At 48.7% G+C, this 16,792-nt stretch overlaps 1 protein-coding gene across 2 annotated transcripts in view; it reads left to right on the forward strand.

The window, feature by feature from the left end:
- The first annotated feature begins 2,468 nt into the window (after nt 1-2,468).
- PPARD (peroxisome proliferator activated receptor delta) overlaps nt 2,469-16,792 on the forward strand; it is an 85,201-nt gene continuing 70,877 nt past the window's right edge. Inside the window, exons 1-2 of one of the 2 annotated variants that reach the window (XM_032140529.2) lie at nt 2,469-2,592; nt 6,975-7,058. The gene's annotated coding sequence lies outside the window, so the exon portion shown is untranslated. The remainder of the gene's footprint in view (nt 2,593-6,974; nt 7,059-16,792) is intronic. The other variant, XM_032140530.2, reaches the window with a different exon arrangement.

The following is a 16,792-nucleotide window of genomic DNA, read 5'->3' on the forward strand; positions in this document are numbered from 1 at the left end:
GACTTTGCTGAACTTGCTTATCAGCTTAAGGAGATTTTGGGCTGAGATGATGGGGTTTTCTAAATATACAATCATGTCATCTGCAAACAGGGACAATTTGACTTCCTCTTTTCCTAACTGAATGCCATTTATTTCTTTCTCTTGCCTGACTGCCCTGGCCAGAACTTCTAACACTATGTTGAATAGGAGTGGTGAGAGAGGGCATCCCTGTCTTGTGCCAGTTTTCACAGGGAATGCTTCCAGTTTTTGCCCATTCAGCATGATATTGGCTGTGGGTTTGTCATAAATAGCTCTTATTATTTTGAGATACGTCCCATCAATACCTAGTTTATTGAGAGTTTTTAGCATGAAGGGTTGTTGAATTTTGTCGAAGGTACTTGAAAGGAAGAGGGGCTGGGACAGGAGCTTTATGCTGAACAGGTTGGCTAAACATACATATTCCGGCTAATTTTTTTTTGTGATTTTAGTAGAGATGGGGTTTCACCATGTTAGCCAGGATGGTCTCGATCTCCTGACCTCGTGATCCGCCCGCCTCGGCCTCCCAAAGTGCTGGGATTACAAGCGTGAGCCACCGCGCCCGGCCGGAAACTCAGTTTTTAAGGTTTTTCTGGGGTCCCCTTGGCCAAGAGGGTCCATTCAATTAGTTAGGGGGCTTAGGATTTGTTTTTAGTTTACAAGGGAAATAAGCCTATTAGGGGTAGACTCAAAGCATGAGTGTTGGCAGGAACTTAAGCAACAAAGAGATATGGTTAAAATGTTGCTTTCTCTTTCTCCCTAGAAAGCCAGAGGAATTTGTGTTTTCTCCAGAGAGGGTGGGACAGAGGAGAGAATGGTGGGGCAGGAGGGAGAGTTAGTGATTTTGGAGGAGGCTAGAGGCAGGGCCAGTTAGAAAACCTCAGCTGGGGGTGTGGAAAGGACTTTTAAAAACTTCTTAGGGGTGAGTTTAAACGGTTTGCCATGTATCATATGACCTCCCCCAGGGCCCAGAGTACCCTAATGTCTTTGTACTCGTGAATGTTTTGTGTGGGAAGGGTGCGGGCAGTCCTTAGGGAGAGCTGAGTTTCCTCTCCAGACTTCCGAACTGTAGTACGCAACAGCCTGGCAAAAGCAGAAACCCAGAGGCAGAGATATTTAGGAGAATATAAATCCCTAGATATTTGCAAATATGTTAAGGGAGGGACTTTGACTTTCACAGTCCATTTTTACCTCAATCTCAAAGGGCAAGGAAGTTGACATCTAAGTTACAAATATAATGCACAAGCATTTCAAAAAAGTAGGGAGAAAAAAAAACCAAGAAGAGAAGCAGAAAGAAGGGGAAAAAATCACTCATCCCTGCCAGGCATGGTGGCTCACACCTGTAATTCCAGCACATTGAGAGGCTAAGGTGGGAGGATAACTTGAGTCCAGGAGTTCAAGACCAGCCTGGGCAACATGGCAAAACCCTGTCTCTACTAAAATTACAAAAATTAGCCGGGCGTGTGGCGCATGCCTGTAATCCCAGCTATTTAGGAGGTTGAGGCAGGAGAATCACTTGAACCGGGGAGGCGGAGATTGCAGCGGGCTGAGATTGCGCAACTGCACTCCAGCAGGGGCGACAGAGTGAAACTGTGTCTCAAAAAAAAAAAAAAAAAATCACTCATCTAGATAGCTAGGGTGTGGCCTAAGGAGCTTGTGGCCTACGGAAGGTGTGGCCGAAGGAGAGGGGAGGGGTCATCTTTAATGAAGATGGAGGGGAGGCATTGGTCATATACCTGAGAGTCAAGCTTTGTTCATCGCCAGATGAAAGCCATCTTCTTCCACCAGATTGCCTCCCAGCTGCTAGGTAGCTTTCTGTGGTACATCTTAAGCGGTAGGTTGGGATAATAGGTCCCTTCCAGGTCTTAAAGATCTGGATTAAGAAGTAAGAACAGAATTTTCTACAACAATAAGGAGGATGTCCCATATTTTAGGTGAATAAGCCTATTACATAAGCAGACGGGAAGAAAGGTTAAGAACTCTAAGACCGTAAATTTCCAGTTGTAGAAGCCTCTTGAAGGCGGAAAGCCCTTTTTTGAAAATTACAGGCGGTATGATCTCCAGTGGACCTAGCACCGGGTTAAGAGTCTCTCCAGACTTGTCACTGCAAGTCACGTACCTTTTCTAGGACTAAGTTTCTTCACTGGAAGATGAGGAGGTTGCACTAGATGACCTCGAAATTCCCTTCCAGCTTTAAATTCCCTCTTGTGACACTTGCTGGACTTGTTCTACTGGCCCTGGCGCTCCCCTGCTCCTCCCTTAGCTGCTACGTCCGCATCCCGCACCAGAGGGCGCCACAGGCGGGCCCGGAGCAGCGTGCGGTGGGCGGAGAGGCAGAATTAGGGGAGTCTCCAGGAGGCGTGGTGATTGGCCGCCGCCGGGCGGAAGGGGGCGTGGGGAGGGAAGGGCCGAGCAGCGCGGTGACGTTGCGCTGGCGGGGGCGGGGCCGGGCCGCGGAGCGTGTGACGCTGCGGCCGCCGCGGACCTCGGGATTAATGGGAAAAGTTTTGGCAGGAGCGGGAGAATTCTGCGGAGCCTGCGGGACAGCGGCGGTGGCGCCGTAGGCAGCCGGGACAGGTCAGTCCGAGACGAGGGAAGCGGGCAGGCAAGTGGCGGAGGGAAGCGCCGGGCCTGGGCCGAGGCGGCCAGCGGGACTGGGGCGCAAGGCCCGGCGGCGGGGAGCGGGGTGCGGGGAGCTGCCGGGGTCCGCGGACAGCGTCGCGGCGGCTTCCTGATGCTCCGGCCCGCTCCGGTCAGCCGTCGTGCGTTGCCGTGTAGGCGCACCGCCGACCCTGCGTCCGCCGCCCTTGGACCCCCATAGCTGCTTGAGTGAGTCCGAAACACGGGCCTCTTTCCACCCTACTCTATGCCCCCTCTTGGGCCTGGTGGCTTCGTCTCCACCCACTTGTGAGAACCCCGTCTCAGGCCCGGTGGCCTCTCCCATTCCCCTCCCCTGCCTCTGACCTCTTCCTTCACCCGTTTCTAGTGTTCCCGAATCCACTGCCCTATCTACCGAGGGTCTTCTCTGGGATCTTTTCCTCTGTCCCCCTCGTTATCCTTGTCTCCTGCCTTCATCCTCCCATCCTTGCTCTCTCAGGCTTTACTCTCTTTCCCCATCCCTGTCCCCTTCTTAATCTGTGGCCTGATCCCTCCTAGTATTATGAGTCCCCATCCTCTTCCCCAGGGTGTTCCTAGGCTTTTTCCAACTCCGTGCCTGCAGTCCCTGTCAGTCCTTAAGACTCTCACCTTGGTTCCCTGAGAGGCCCTGTTTTTGCTCCTCTTTCCGATTTCCTTCGTATCAATTCTGTCCCCTACATTCCTGTCGCCCACCTCCTTTTCTCTCCCTGTTCCTTTCCCCTGCTTCAGGGAGAAGCGTTAGCTCCACACTCTACTTTCACTTGACCTGCAGTTGACATAATCATGGGGTGGGGTGGAGGTGTTCAGACCTTGATCGAATTAAGAGGCTGATTGACTAAAGGAAATAACAGATTGTGTGGGAGAATGTACGTGGGTGTTGCATCAGAGATGATGTCCAATTTGTAGGCCATTCTTCTTATCTCAGCTTTAATACTTCCCTTTATGGGGCTGTTGACTTCCAGGAACCCTTGGAGAGAGATGGCGCTGAGCTGGATGTGTGCCATGGGTAGCCGGAGGCTTTGTCCAATTCTTTTCCCCTTCCAGGAGCCGGGGTTTTGTGTCTTTCCACTCTGGATGTATGGAATACACTTATACCACGATACCCCAGCCTCTCTCTGCCCTCACTCCCACCCTCCACCCTGTGCTCCATCCCAAAGGGCTAAGAGAATTCTCCAGAAGCTGTGCTCCAGAAAATACTTGTGGTCCTCAACCTTTTTTCTGTGTACTGGCTCCGGAACTTTTTTTTTTCCCCTGTTTGAGTTTTGAAATAGATTGCTGGCCTGATAGCCCTGGGGCTGGCGGGCATCTGTCCCTTTTATTATTGGTGGTTTGAAACAGCTGCTGATTTTCTCTCATATCTCTTTGACAATCTTTGGCCAACTGAATGTGCCTCTGATGTTGGTCACTGAACATGTTCTCTTGGAGTCTCTTCTCCCTCTTTTTTCTTTGTTCTTTTCTGAATTTAGGGAATCCAAATTGTCCCTCTTTTTCCCTGGGAGCTTAATTTCCTCTGTATCCAAGAGGAAGGGCAGTCCCAGAGTTCTGTTCCCTTTGCCCAGGCATAGTATGAGGTATCAGATTGATAACTACCCTGGTGGGTTGTGGGGCTCCAGTAGTTAGACCTTGTCAGGAACTTGAGCAGACACATCTGCTTCCAGTCACATAGATTATCTTCTCTGGGGCTCGAGAGCCCACCACCTTCCATGTGTGTCAGGATGTTTAACCTTACCAAGCAGAAAATTCTCTTCATATCCTTCAGTTTGAGCTCCTTTATTTGGCGTTGATTCTCTAAAGAAATATTCAAGAAAGAACGTATCCTTTGTTTCTACCCAGTCTGATCTTGGAGGATTCTGAAAGCATGACCCACTCTCATGTTTAGAAATGAAGACTCATTGTTTCACCTGGCCCCAGGTTTCTAGGGCTCCTCTTTTGATGATTGTGCTGTCTTTGAGCCAGATTGGACATGGGAGTTGGCAACCTTTAGGAGCTGTGGTGGAGAGCCAAAGGAACCAGCTTAACCAGACTTTAAAGTTTTGTAATCCTCTTGTCCACTGACTGTTTTCCATGAAAGCAATAGGATTATGGATGGCCTGTCGTTGAGGCAGTCCCCTCTCCACTGACCCCCAGGCCCCCTTTGCAGCACTTGCAAGGATTTGGGTAGACTGGACCAGGGGGTTTTCCTTGTTCCTGTGAATAGCATCTCTCCAGGGTTTTAGTGGATCATTCTAAAGAGGTAGAGGTCAAGTGTTGGACAGATTTTTAGTCTAGTCTCTGGCTGTCAAGGACTCCTCCTTAATCTTTTGAGCAGTTTGTTACTTCTGGCCATGCTTACCCCTTAGTAGTGCTCTCTGCTGTGGTGGCAGGTGAGAGATTTGAGAACAGGTCAAGGCCAGTCCTTGTGGAGCAGCTTGGGCACCAGCAGTCCTAGCTGGATAGCTTCTTGCAGTTTGTCCACTCTCATTTTCTGAGAAGATAGTCATGATTGTCAATTACCAAATTCCTTCCCATTCAGTGATTTTTGCAGAGTCTGGGTCTGGATTTTCTTTCCTTCTTTCTTTTCTGACACAAGGTTTTGTTCTATTGCCCAGACTGGAGTGCGGTGGTGCTATCATAGTGCACTGTAACCTCAAACTCCTGGGCTCAAGGGATCTTCCTGCCTCAGCCTCCAGAGTAGCAGAGACTACAGGTGCACACCACCACACTCATCTAATTAAAAAACAATTTTTTTGTAAAGACAGGCTCTCACAATGTCTCGAACTCCTGGCCTCAAGCAGTCCTCCCCACCTTGGCCTCTCAGCGCACTGAGACTATACTGCTCGTTCGGCTGCCTTTCTCCTTGCCTCTTCACCATGGCCTTCTTGTGTGATATATGCCTTAACCCATTCAGGAAGAATTGCTCCTACTCAGCCTTTCAACCCCACCTGTGGTCCCTTAGACCGCTTCCCTTAGGGCCTGGTAAGAGGATAGACAGTGTAGAGCGCTCGCCTGGGAAGCCATTAGAACTCTGCTTTGGGCCTACAGCTGTCCTGACTGTTGTGCAAGCTGTCTTCAGGGCCTGCAGATTCTGGCACATCCTGGGATAGTGCAGCTCCTCTCTCTCAGGAGTTGGACCTGTCACTTTTTTTTTTTTGAGATGGAGTCTTGCTCTGTCGCCCAGGCTGGAGTGCAGTGGTGCGATATTGGCTCACTGCAAGCTCCACCTCCCGGGTTCACACCATTCTCCTGCCTCAGCCTCCCGAGTAGCTGGGACTACAGGCGCCCGCCACCACGCCCGGCTCATTTTTTTTTTGTAGTTTTAGTAGAGACAGGGTTTCACCGTGTTAGTCAGGATGGTCTCGATCTCCTGACCCCATGATCCGCCTGCCTCGGCCTCCCAAAGTGCTGGGATTACAGGCGTGAGCCACCGCGACCAGCCTGGACCTGTCACTTCTAAGGGCTTCAGCTGTATCCTGTCCCTGAGGCCCACCTCCCTGAGTGCTCCCTGCAGGCTGGGAAGCTGAACAGTGGTGCCTTCCTCCAGTGCCTCTGAAGGCCCTGGAAATTGCAGGACACAGCTCTACTGCTCAGCATTGCCCACAGTGGAAACATTCTCTTCCTCCCTACCTGGGTCTCTGTGGGCTTTGTCCATTCTGCCAGGCCCTTGCTTATATGATGTCAGAAGCCCTGTGCCCGATTCCATTGTCTATGCCATGTCCCATATTACCTAATGGCTGCTTCTTGGAGATGGTTTGGTGTCCATGCGCATTTTTCTCTGCCTTTGGAGCCAGGGGGAGGAGCTGCTTGCAACAGCTGGATTCCAGGGTGTCAGAGGAGCCCTTGGAGCTTGCCTTGAGCCTGGCAGGGAGAACATGGCCCCTTGCATCAGGTTTCAGACGTATGGGTCTTCTTCCTTGGCAGATGGCTCCTAGCCTTCATAACTCAGCAGGCTGGTGATTGGGACGTGACTCCAGTTCATTCTCCATGGGCTTTGGTGAAGGAATCAACTATGACTCAGGACATCTTCATTTATGAGCTTCTACCCACTGCGGGTATTGGGCACCGGCTCCTTTCTTACCTTGCCTGCTCCTTCTGCCCCGACCTGATAAAATCAGCAAAGCCAGTGTCTGCTTACTTGGGAGTGAGCAGACTCCTTCCAGGATTGGGGAAATATTTGCTGACTCAGGCTCAGAATCACATCTCAGGGTGGTGTGTAAGGGACAGATGAAGAGCCAGATTACCTTAGGTGCACTCTTTGAGTTATAGTGGGTATAACTTATTAGAGTTGCTTTTAGGGCCCCTGGCACCTCTCAGCTAAAGCTGTTGGGGTTTTTTCTATCCTGCAGTGTTGTACAGTGTTTTGGGCATGCATGTGATACTCACACAGTGGCTTCTGCTCACCAACAGATGAAGACAGATGCACCAACGAGGTAATCCCATTTTCTTTACTCAGGGGTCTCTGACCACCGCTGACACAGGATCCAGATTTAAGATACTGACCTTGAAGATGAAATAATTTCACTAGGGCTTATTCCCAGATTCCAGGTTCCTGTCACAGCATCTGGTACCAGTTGCTTATGCATAGTATAGGCATTTATTAAGTAATTATTGAAAGTCTATGGCTTACATAGTTTTTTCAGGAGCATGGAGATTCCCACCTTTGCACCCATTAAAAGATAAACTCCATGGGGCAGGGAGTTGTTTTGCTGCCTGTTGTGTCTAGGATAGTGCCTGGCACAGAGGAGATAATGAATAAATTTTTGTTGAATGAGTAAATGAACGGACTTTTGTCTTTGCCCATATGGGTACCTAGGGTGCCAGGCCACAAAGATGGTGTCCATCATTCTCTCTTATTAGGGGGCAAATATATATATATATATATTTTTTGTTTGTTTGTTTGTTTGTTTTTGAGACGAAGTCTCGCTCTTGTCCCCCAGGCTGGAGTGCAATGGCATGATCTTGGCTCACTGCCACCTCCTTCTCCTGGGTTCAAGCGCTTCTCCTGTCTCAGCCTCCTGAGTAGGTGGGATTATAGGCACCTGCCACCACGCCCGGCTAATTTTTGTATTTTTAGTAGAGACGGGGTTTCACCATGTTGGCCAGGCTGGTCTGGAACTCCTGACCTCAGGTGATCCGCCTGCCTCAGCCTCCCAAAGTGCTGGGATTACAGGCGTGAGCCACCGCACCTGGCCTTTTTTTTTTTTTTTTTGAGATGGAGTTTCGCTCTTGTTGCCCAGGCTGGAGTGCAATGCCGCGATCTCAGCTCACTGCAACCCTCCTCTCGGGTTCAAGCGATTCTCCTGCCTCGGCCTCCTGAGTAGCTGAGATTACAGGCATGCGCCACCACATCCGGCTAAATTTTGTATTTTTAGTAGAGACGGGGTTTCACCATGTTAGCCAGACTGGTCTCAAACTCCTGATGTCAGATGATCCACCTGCCTTGGCCTCCCAGAGTGCTGTGATTACAGATGTGAGCCACTGTGCCCGGCCAGGAACAAATATTTTTAAGTGCCAACTATGTGCCAGGCACTTGGGAAATGATAATAGTAAAAAACAGATCCAGTCTCTGCCTCATGGGTCTGTGGTTTGCTGGTATATATGAGAGCTGGCCATAACACACAGAATTGTTTCTTCCATCTCTGCAGGAGTAGGAGGTTCTCACCAAGAGTCTGAACAATGCTCTGGGTTTCCTATTGCTGTTTCCATGTTCTCAGGATGCCTGGCAGGTTTTATAAACTCTCAGAAGTGGAGCTCCGGGGAATACAATGTTCATTGTCCTATTTGGAAGGCTGGGTTGTTGTGGGTCCCTGCTGGGGGCCAGGGAAACGTGGGCCTCCTGCCTGGTTTGTTTTAATCTCTGAAGTTCAGTGGTTCCAGTAGCTGTTTGTGGGCTTCACTTCCCCTTCTCTGCCTTTAACACCCTGCAGGTTTTCCTGTTGTCAGAGAGGGTGGTGAGTCCCTGTGTCTCTCTGTCCATGGGGGTCAGGTTGTTTGTAGATCTTTCAGGAAGGTCCTGGGTGGGGGGACCCTCCTGCTTTCAAACCCATACCAAGTGCTTTCCTCTGAAGGGACTGTGAGGGAGGAAGAAGGGGGGGAGTTTCAGAGGCTTCTGAGGTTCTCCAAGAGGAAAGAGGTCAAAGTACCCCCTGAGCAGGGAGAGCTACTGAGTTGAACTGATTTGCTTTGCCATTTGCTTTAGCAGCAGCTAGGCCCAGTGGCAGCAATTGTACATGCATTTCCAGGGGTCAGTTGTCCAGTTCATCCCTAAGCCTTGAGCTCCCAGTCGCAGGTAGGAACTTCTCTTCTCCTTTCTTTCTTCTTTTCTTTTCTTTTTTTTTTTTTGAGACGGAGTCTCGCTCTGTCACCCAGGCTGGAGTGCAGTGGCGCGATCTCGGCTCACTGCAAGCTCTGCCTCCTGGGTTCACACCATTCTCCTGCCTCAGCCTCCTGAGTAGCTGGGACTACAGGTGCCCGCCACCACGCCCGCCTAATTTTTTTGTATTTTTAGTAGAGACAGGGTTTCACCGTGTTAGCCAGGATGGTCTCGATCTCCTGACCTCGTGATCCACCGGCCTCGGCCTCCCAAAGTGTTGGGATTACAGGCATGAGCCACTGCGCCCGGCCTCTTCTTTCTTTCTTGTTGGGATACTGCTATATCACCTAGGGCCAGGGGTGTGTCCAATCTTTTGGCATCCCTGGGCCACATTGGAAGAAGAATTATTATCTTGGGAGGCCGGGCGCGGTGGCTCACGCTTGTAATCCCAGCACTTTGGGAGGCCGAGGCGGGCGGATCACGAGGTCAGGAGATCGAGACCACAGTGAAACCCTGTCTCTATTAAAAAAATACAAAAAAAATTAGCCGGGCGTGGTGGCGGGCGCCTGTAGTCCCAGCTACTCGGAGAGGCTGAGGCAGGAGAATGGCATGAACCTGGGAGGCGGAGCTTGCAGTGAGCCAAGATTGCGCCACTGCACTCCAGCCTGGGCGACAGAGCGAGACTCCGTCTCAAAAAAAAAAAAATCAGCTATAGTTAGAATTATTGTCTTGTAATACAAATAAAATACACTAACACTAACAATAGCTGATGAGCTAAAAATAAAAATGGCAAAAGAATCTCATGTTTTAAGAAGTTTATGTATTTGCGTTGGGCTGCATTCAGAGCTCTCCTGGGCTGCATGCAGTCGTGGGCCATGGGTTGGATAAGCTTGGCCTCCCTAGGCAGTCCTCTCACCACAGCCTCCCAAGTAGCTGGGACTACAGGTGCACACCACTGCCTGGCTAACTTTTTGTTTGTTTGTTTGTTTTTGTTTTTTTTTAATTTAATGGGTACATAGTAGTAGGTGTATATTTCTTTTTTTCTTTTTTTTTTTTTTCGAGATGGAATCTTGCTCTTGTCACCCAGGCTGGAGAGCAATGGCACAATCTCGGCTCCCTGTAACCTCCACCTCCCGGGTTCAAGCGATTCTCCTGCCTCAGCCTCCTGAGTAGCTCGGATTACAGGCGCCCGCCACCATGCCCAGCTAATTTTTGTATTTTTAGTAAAGACGGGGTTTTGCCATGTTGGCCAGGCTGGTCTCGAACTCCTGACCTCAAGTGATCTGCCTGCCTCAGCCTCCCAAAGTATTGGTATTACAGGCATGAGCTACCACACCCGGCCTTGTATGTCTTCTTTTGAGAAATGTCTATTAAAATCTTTTGCCCATCCTTTTATCAGATTATTAGTTTTTTTCCTATAGAGTTGTTTGAGCTCCTTATATATTCTTGTTATTAACCCCTTGTGAAATGGGTAGTTTGCAAATATTTTCTCTCATTCCGTGGGTTGTCTCTTCACTTTGTTGATTGTTTCCTTTGCTGTGCAGAAGCTGTTTAATGTGATGTGATCCCATTTGACCATTTTTGCTTTCGTTGCCTGTGCTTGCGGGGTATTGCTCAAGAAATTTTTGCCCAGACCAGCGTCCTGGAGATTTTCTGCTGTTTTCTTGTAGTAGTTTCATGGTTTGAAGTCTTAGATTTAAGTCTTTAATTTATTTTGATTTGGTTTTTGTATATAGCAAGAGGTAGGGGTCTAGTTTCATTCATCTCCATATGAATATCCAGTTTTCCGAGCACCATTTATCGAAGAGACTCTCTTTTCCTCAGTGTATGTTCTTGGCACCTTTGTCAAAAGTGGGTTCACTGTAGGTGTGTGGATTTGTTTCTGGGTTCTCTATTCTGTTCCATTGGTGTATGTGTCTTTTTTTTTTTTTTTTTCCTCTGAGACAGAGTTTTGCTCTGTTGCCCAGGATGGAGTGCAATGGTGTGATGTTGGCTCACTGCAATCTCTGCCTCCTGGGTTCGAGCAGTTCTCCTGCCTCAGTCTCTCAGGTAGCTGGGATTACAGGCATGTGTCACCGTGCCTGGCTAATTTTTTGTGTTTTTAGTAGAGATAGGGTTTCACCATGTTGGTCAGGCTAGTCTCGAACTCCTGACCTCAGGTGATCTGCCGACCTCAGTCTCCCGAAGTGCTGGGATTACAGGCATGAGCCACCGCGCCTGGCAGAAAGATGGCTTATTTTGAAGTCAACTTTAGAATATTATAAAACAGCATTCTCAAACTTTCTGGCCTCAAGATCCCTTTAGATTCTTTTTTTTTTTTTTTTGAGACGGAGTCTCTCTCTGTCGCCCAGGCTGGAGTGCAGTGGCACAATTTCGGCTTACTGCAAGCCCCGCCTCCCGGGTTCACGCCATTCTCCTGCCTCAGCCTCCTGAGTAGCTGGGACTACAGGCGCCCGCCACCACGTTTAGCTAGGATGGTCTCAATCTCCTGACCTCATGATCCACCCGCGTCAGCCTCCCTAAGTGCTGGGATTACAGATGTGAGCCACCGCGCGGGTCCCTTTAGATTCTTAAAAATTATTGAAGACCCGAAGGGCTTATGTTTACCACGTTAGAAGTTATAATAGGCCGGGCGGGTGACATTCGTTAATATCACCACTGATCTCATTTTTAAAAAGTCTTTAAGTATTGGGAAGCTGTCAGGCTCACAGTGGTCAATACACGTTTTCTAAATTTGAGTTTTCTCTTGAAAGTTTGATTTTTATCATTGGTAACATACTGTTGGTTCTTTTGTTTGATTTTATTTGAGATAGGATCTCCCTCAGTCGCCCAGGCTGGAGTGCAGTGATGCAGTCATAGCTCACTTGCAGCCGCCAACTTCTGGGCTCAAGTAATTCTCCTGCCTCAGCCTCCAGAGTAGCTAGGACTACCGGTATGTGCTACCATGCCCAGCTCATTTTAAAATTTTTTGTAAAGATGGTGTCTTGTGATCTTGCTGCATCGACCAGGCTGGTCTTGAATTCCTGGCCTCAAGTGATCCATCTGCCTCAGCCTCCCAAATTGCTGGGATTATAGGCATAAGCTACCACACCCAGCCTTTTTTTTTTTTTTTTTTTTTTTTGAGATAGAGTCTCGCTCTTGCCCAGGCTGGAGTGTGGTGGCACAGTCTTGGCTCACTATATCTAGCCTGGACTTCCAGGCTCAAGTGATCCTTTCACCTCAGCCTCTCAAGTAGCTAAGATTACATGCATGCGCCATCATGCGCACCTCATTTTTTAACTTTTTGTAGAGATCAGGTCTCCCTGTGTTGTCCAGGCTAGTCTCAAACTCCTGAGCTCGAGCCATTCATTCCTGCCTTGGCCTCCCAAAGTGCTGGGATTAAAGGCATGAGCCACTGTGCCCAGCCAGTTCTTTTTGTTTTGTTTTGTTTTGTTTTGAGATGAAGTCTCACTCTCTCGCCCAGGCTAGAGTGCAGTGGTGTGATCTCGGCTCACTGCAACCTCCACCTCGTGGGTTCAAGTGATTCTCCTGTCTCAGCCTCCCAAGTAGCTGGGACCACAGGCGTGTACCCCAACGCCTGGCTAATTTTTGTATTTTTTTAGTAGAGATGGGGTTTCATCATATTGTTCAGGCCGGTCTCGAACTCCTGACCTCATGATCTGCCCGCCTCCCAGAGTGCTGGGATTACAGGCATGAGCCACCGCGCCCGGCCACAAAGAATGTTTAAAAGACAGATGTCAAAGGTGGAGATTTTAATAAAGTTAGTTTTTATTTATTCATCTAGGACATTCTTAAATTGGCATTTTATTGTCTTTCATGGTTCTGTGGATTAACTGGGCCCAGCTGGGTGGTTCTTGCTTGGGATATGTCATGCTATAGTCAAATGGAGACAGGGGCAGGTGTCATCTGAAGGCTCAGCTGGGCTGGGTGTCCACACTGGCTTACACACATGGGTGGCACTTGATGCTGTTGAATGGAGTGCGTATACATGACCTCTCCATGTTCCTTGGGCTTCTCATAGCATGACAGCTGGGTTCTGAGCAGAAGCATTCCAAAAATGAATGTATTGAGAGATTCAGACAGAAATGTCAATGTTTCTTATGTCCTAGCCTTGGAAGTTACACAATGCCACTTCCTCTATTCCCTTGGTCTCAGGACCAGTTCAGATTCAAGGAGAGGACTACACAAGGGTGTGAATACTAAGAGGCATGATTCATTGAGGAGAGAAAGAGGCCTCCTTGGAGATCAGCTACTACTTTTCAGCATCCTTATGTGAGGTAATCTGGTCTTGATACTTCCAAGAGAAAAGCGCATCTTCTCATGATTTTCATTCCTGGAAGCTGCTGTTAGTTAGGAAATTCCTAATAGGTTGATGGAGGACATTGAATGCTAGGTGAAGGAATCTGTACTCTGTTCTTTGGGCAATGGGGGAGCCATCAGTGGTTTTGGAGCAAGGAGTGATGGTGTTAATATTGCAAAAAGGTAGATTAGGAATGGAGATAGAGAGGATAGGTAGGGGACTGCAGTGGTCTAAATGTAAGGAAATTCTTCTTCACATTAAATCTGAGTTCCTCTGGTTGCAATTTAAGTGCATTGATTTTGATATTTCAGCCACACAGATTAAGCACCCAGAGCCAGGGTGGAATAACCCATCCCTACGCCATATCCATTTAGGGCTGTTGATGCACAGGAGAGATTAAAAGAGTTCACAAACTTCAGAAGGCAACTAAATTTAGGTTTTATTGTCAAAGCACATAAAAAGTTAAGCATAAATTATTCAAAAATAAAAAGCAAGAAAGGTGAAACTTCATTTAACACCACTAGCCACATTTCAAATACACTTCAGTTTCGGTATTATAGAAGCAAGGAGTGGAGCAAGAAGAATCAATGGGGAGGACAAATTAGAGAATGGTAGGAAGAGGGACAAAAGGGGAAGAAAGGAGTCAGGAGGGGCACACAGCAGAAAGAATTCGAAGGAGGAGGTCAGATTGGAGCAACTACTTGAAGCTGAGAGAAGGCTCTGTATGGGGCTAACATGTTAGTGAAGAGCTGGTGCCTTCTGTGTTTCCCTGGGGCACTGGCTTCTGGGTTTTAGCATCTGGTATCCTCACCCTTTTTTAAATACAGACAGTCCCCAACTTATGATGGTTCAACTTTACAGTGATGTAAAAGCGATACACGGCTGGGCGCCGTGGCTCGCGCCTGTAATCCCAGCACTTTGGGAGGCCAAGGTGGGCGGATCATGAGGTCAGGAGATCGAGACCATCCTGGCTAACATGGTGAAACCCCGTCTCTACTAAAAATACAAAAAATTAGCCAGGCGTGGTGGTGGGCGCCTGTAGTTCCAGCTGCTTGGGAGGCTGAGGCAGGAGAATGGCATGAACCCAGGAGGCGGAGCTTGCAGTGAGCCGAGCTCACGCCACTGCATTCCAGCCTGGGCGACAGAGCAAGACTCTGTCTCAAAAAAAAGCGATACACGTTCAGCAGAAGCCCCATCCTTTAGTACTTACACAACCATTCTTTTTTTTTTTTTTTTTTTGAGATGGAGTCCCAGTCTCACCCAGGCTGCAGTGCAGTGGCGCGATCTCGGCTCACCCCAACCTCTGCCTCCCGGGTTAAAGTGGTTCTCCTGCCTCAGCCTCCTGAGTAGCTGGGATTACAGGCGACTGCCACCAGGTCTGGCTAATTTTTGTATTTTTAGTAGAGATAGGATTTCACCATGTTGGCCAGGCTGGTTTCTAACTCCTGACCAAGTGATCTGCCCACCTCGGCCTCCCAAAGTGCTGGAATTACAGGCATGAGCCACCGTGTCCCGGTTCTCATACGATCATTCTGTTTTTTCACTTTCAGTACAGTATTCAATTACATGAGATATTCAAAATTATAACATAAGCTCTGTGTTAGATGATGTTGCCCGTAGGCTCATGGAAATGTTCTGGCACATTTGCAGTAGGCTAGGCTAAGCTATGGTGTTTGGTAGGTTACATATATTACATGCGTTTTTGACTTGTGATGTTTTCACCATATGATGGGTTTGTCCCTGTAAGTTGAGGAACATTTGTAGCCCTTTCATTGTCTGTGAAGAGGCCTGAGTGGATTTTGTGCTGGAGACCGGTGTGACTCAGCTCCAGTGTTGACTGACCTAACCATGGGCTTGTGACTGAATGTCCTGAGCCTTCGTTTTCTTCCCTGTGAGGATTAAAATGAACCTCAGGAAATGCTGGTTTGTGCCCTTTCTGTCAAGCTGGGTTCTGAGGGGGTGAGCCCAGGTAGGAGTGACTTCTGAACCAGCCCAGATTTACAGGCGTGGGCATAGGGAGCCCAGCCTCAGCCTGGGAGCCTCATCTTCCATTAAACAGCTCCTGGCATTCAGGGGAGTGTGTCGCAGCACCCCCCCTTTTTTTTTAAATTTAAGTCCTGTCTTCCAGCCAGGCGCAGTGAATCACTTGAGGCCAGGAGTTTGAGACCAGCCTGGCCATCATGGGGAAACCCTATCTATACTAAAAATACAAAAATTATCTGGGCACGGTGGCACACACCTGTAGTCCCAGCACACCAGACTTCAAGACCAGCCTGGGCAACATGGTGAAACTCCGTCTCTACAAAAAATACAAAAATTATCCAGGCGTGGTAGTACATGCCTGTAGTTCCTACTCCTTGAGGGGCTGAGGCAGGAGAATCACTCAAGCTGAGGAGGCTGAGGCTGCAGTGAGCCATGTTTGTACCACTGTACTCCAGCCTGGGTGACAGAGTAAGGCCCTGTCTCTAAAAAAAAAAAAAAAAAAGTGCTGTCTTTCTTTTTTTTTTTTTTTTGAGACGGAATCTCGCTCTGTCACCCAGGCTGGAGTGCAGTGGCGCGATCTTGGCTCACTGCAAGCTCCGCCTCCCAGGTTCACGCCATTCTTCTGCCTCAGCCTCCCGAGTAGCTGGGACTACAGGAGCCCGCCACCACGCCCGGCTAATTTTTTGTATTTTTGGTAGAGTCAGGGTTTCACAGTGTTAGCCAGGATAGTCTCAATCTCCTGACCTCGTGATCCGCCCGTCTCAGCCTCCCAAAGTGCTAGGATTATAGGCATGAGCCACCGTGCCCGACCTCTTTCTTATATAATTTTTTTTTTAATCGGGCAGCCCTCAGAATCACAGCAGATTCAGAAAGACTCCCGAAAAAAGTTCTGTCACTCCTGACTTCTACCCAGCCTCATCGTCACCTCAGCAGCTCTCCTGAGACCGTTACTAAGTTCTCCACAGCTAATGGTAACTCAGCTTGGAAAGAGTTCTCTTGTAGGAGGATGCTGAAGGGAGGTTGCCAAGTGGTGTGGGAAAACTGCTTCATGCTTAAGTTCACTTCCATATCATGATACTAAAAGGTATCTAACAGCTGATTTTCATTGCTTTCATTTGTGATCTGCTAGGACCACTTGATCCTTGTCACTGCTTTTGGCACACCCCTCATCCAAGAGTTGTGATCGCAGAGGCAGGGTTCCTTGCCACCAGGCCAGTGGAAGTACAAGCCAACTTTGCTCTCCAACTGGCAGCAGTAGCCGAGCAGGCCGCCTTGCATTCTCTCCTCATAAACATGCTGTTCTCAAGTTTGTCAGAATCCAGAGCTCTCTACTCATTACCCCCTTTTCCAAACAAGCAAGCAAAGCATGCTCTTCCTTTGTTTCCCTTAATTGCCTAAAACATCTCCATGTTCATAGCTGTTGACTCTCTTTGCCTCCTAGTTCCTGTTCCTCTGGTGTAGGATTTCTCAGCCCTAGCACTGTAAACATGTTGGGCTGGATAATCATCTCTTGTATGGGCTGTTTGTGCATTGTAGGATGTTGAGCAGCATCCCTGGCTTCTACACAC

Source organism: Hylobates moloch, unplaced genomic scaffold (assembly GCF_009828535.3).
Source record: "Hylobates moloch isolate HMO894 unplaced genomic scaffold, HMol_V3 SCAFFOLD_20, whole genome shotgun sequence".
Lineage (NCBI taxonomy): Eukaryota > Metazoa > Chordata > Mammalia > Primates > Hylobatidae > Hylobates > Hylobates moloch.